The sequence below is a fragment of the Mandrillus leucophaeus genome, unplaced genomic scaffold (assembly GCF_000951045.1).
Source record: "Mandrillus leucophaeus isolate KB7577 unplaced genomic scaffold, Mleu.le_1.0 Scaffold432, whole genome shotgun sequence".
NCBI lineage: Eukaryota > Metazoa > Chordata > Mammalia > Primates > Cercopithecidae > Mandrillus > Mandrillus leucophaeus.
The window spans coordinates 252,248-254,987 of NW_012104610.1; positions in this window are offsets into that span (position 1 = coordinate 252,248).

The following is a 2,740-nucleotide window of genomic DNA, read 5'->3' on the forward strand; positions in this document are numbered from 1 at the left end:
AAAGCCAGGCTTGGTGGCTGGTGCCTGTAATCCCAACTACTTGGGAGGCTAAGGCAGAGAACTGCTTGAACCTGGGAGGCAGAAGTTGCAGTGAGCCAAGATCGCGCCACTGCACTCCAGCCTGGCGACAGAGCGAGACTCCATCTCAAAAAAAAAAAAAACTTGCACCTGGGTTAGGCATCTGCCAGAAGCCAGAGTGATTGTTCAAAAACTTAAATCAGGCCAGGCACAGTGGCTCACGCCTGTAATCCCAGCACTTTGGGAGGCCGAGGTGGGCAGGTCACCTGAGGTCGGGAGTTTAGGACCAGCCTGACCAACATGGAGAAACCCCATCTCTACTAAAAATACAAAAATTATCCAAGTGTGGTGGCGCACGCCTGTAATCCCAGCTACTCGGGAGGCTGAGGTAGGAGAATGGCTTGAACCCAGGAGGCAGAGGTTGCGGTGAGCTGAGATTGCGCCACTGCACTCCAGCCTGAGCAACAGGACAAGACTCCGTCTCAAAACAACAAAAACAAAACCTTAAATCATCTCAAGTTCCTCTTGCTTAAAACCCTTGAAAGGCTCTCCAGCATAGTCAAAGCAAATACCAAACCCTTTACCATGGCCTTCAAGGCCCTGCTTGATCTAGCCCCTGCCCACATCACTGACCTTACCTCTTCCTACTCTTTAGCCTTATTCACTGCACTGAAATCCCACTGCCAAGCTTAGTCCCACCTTGGAGGCTTTGCCCTGGCTGCACCCCCTTCCTAGTGCTCTTCCTCCACAACTTTTAGGGGCTAGCTCCTACATACCAGGCGGACCTTTTCTGTCACCCATTCTGAAAAAGCTCCCATCCCAATAAGCATCTATCACATCACCCTTGTTCTTCCTTTCAGAACACCTAATACTCCCAGAAAGAATCACATTTCTGTGTTTGCTAGCTGTTTATTATGTCTCTTCTACAGACAGGCTGGTCTGTGGTTACAGTGATTTCTTTTTTTTTTTTTCCGGAGACGGAATCTCGCTCTGTCGCCCAGGCTGGAGTGCAGTGGCATGATCTTGGCTCACTGCAACCTCCCGGATTCAAGCAGTTCTCCTGCCTCAGCCTCCTGAGTAGCTGGGACTACAGGCACATGCTGCCATGCCTGGCTAATTTTTTGTATTTTAGTAGAGACAGGGTTTTACCACGTTGCCCAGGCTGGTCTCGAACTCCTGAGCTCAGGCAGTCTGCTTGCCTCGGCCTCCCAAAGTGCTAGGATACAGGCGTGAGCCACCGCACCTGGCAGTAGAGTGATTTCTAATATTGCCCATGACTCTGTTGGCTGAACTCAGCTGGTGATTCTCACTTTGAGTGGCTTATGTGACTGCGATCACACCAGGACTGGAGTTACCTGAAGACTCAGCTGGGCGGGTTGCTGTTGATGGCTTGCTCATTTGGCTGGCAGGAGATGCCATCCATTGGTTAGAGGGTCGGAGCTGCAAACCAAAGCACCTACATATGGCCCCTTCGCATGGCTTAGCTTTCTCAGAGCATGGTGGCTAGATTCTGAGAGGGAGCATCCCAAAACATGCATCCAACAGTACGAAAGCTGTCAGTCTCTTACGATTTGACCCTGAAATTAGAACACATCACTTCCTCTGCATTCTATTGACCAAAGCAGTCACAGACCAGCTCAAATTGAAGGATAGGGGACATAGGCCCCAGCTTTCAATGAAAGGAATGTCAAGCCAGGCACAGTGGCTCACACCTGTAATCCCAGCACTTTGGGAGGTCAAGGCGGGCGGATCACGAGGTCAGGAGTTCGAGACCAGCCTGACCAACATGGTGAAACCCTGTCTCTACTGAAAATGCAAAAATTAGCTGGGTGTGGTGGCACATGCCTGTAATCCCAGCTACTCAGGAGGCGGAGGCAGGAGATTTGCTTGAACTCCGGAGGTGGAGGTTGCAGTGAGCCAAGATTGCACCATTGCACTCTAGCCTGGGCAACAGAATGAGACTCCATCTCAAAAAAAACAGAAAAAAAAAAAAAAAGGAATGTCAAAAAAGGTCTGGCCATCTTTAATCCATCACATGTGATACTAAATAAAACTCCAAATCTCAGTCGCTTAACACAACAAAGACTTACTTCTTACTCATCCCACATTAGACAATGATGGTGTACTGTTCTCCCCCAGCAGTGACTTAAAACCAGAGTGCGTCCTTCTGACATCACCATAATCTCAGTTATTTGATTTCAACTGCTCAGATCGGGGTAGGGAAAAGGGAAAAGACTGAGATTAACACTTAATTGCCTTGGACTGAAGTGACACATTCTTCTGCCCAATTCCAACTGGTGACATCACATCTACTAGGAAGGCTGAGAAATGTAGTCTTTCCATATTTCCTGGAAAAGAGAAATGGGTGTGGATACATCACTGTGGTTAACACACACCAGTTTCCCAGTCTCCTCCTCTAAAAGCATCACCACTAACACTACATAGTGTATACTTCCAGAAACATTTGTGCATATACAACACATAAAACACAAAGGGGGCCAGGCACGGTGGCTTACGCCTGTAATCCCTGAGCAGATCACTTGAGTCCAGGAGTCTGAGACTAGCCTGGGCAACATGGCGAAACCCTGTCTCTTCTAAAAATACAAAAATTAGCCAGGCATGGTGGCACGTGCCTGTAGTCCCAGCTACTCCAGAGGCTGAGGTGGGAGGATCACTTGAGCCCAGGAGGCAGAGGTTGCATTGAGCTGTTATCATGCCACTG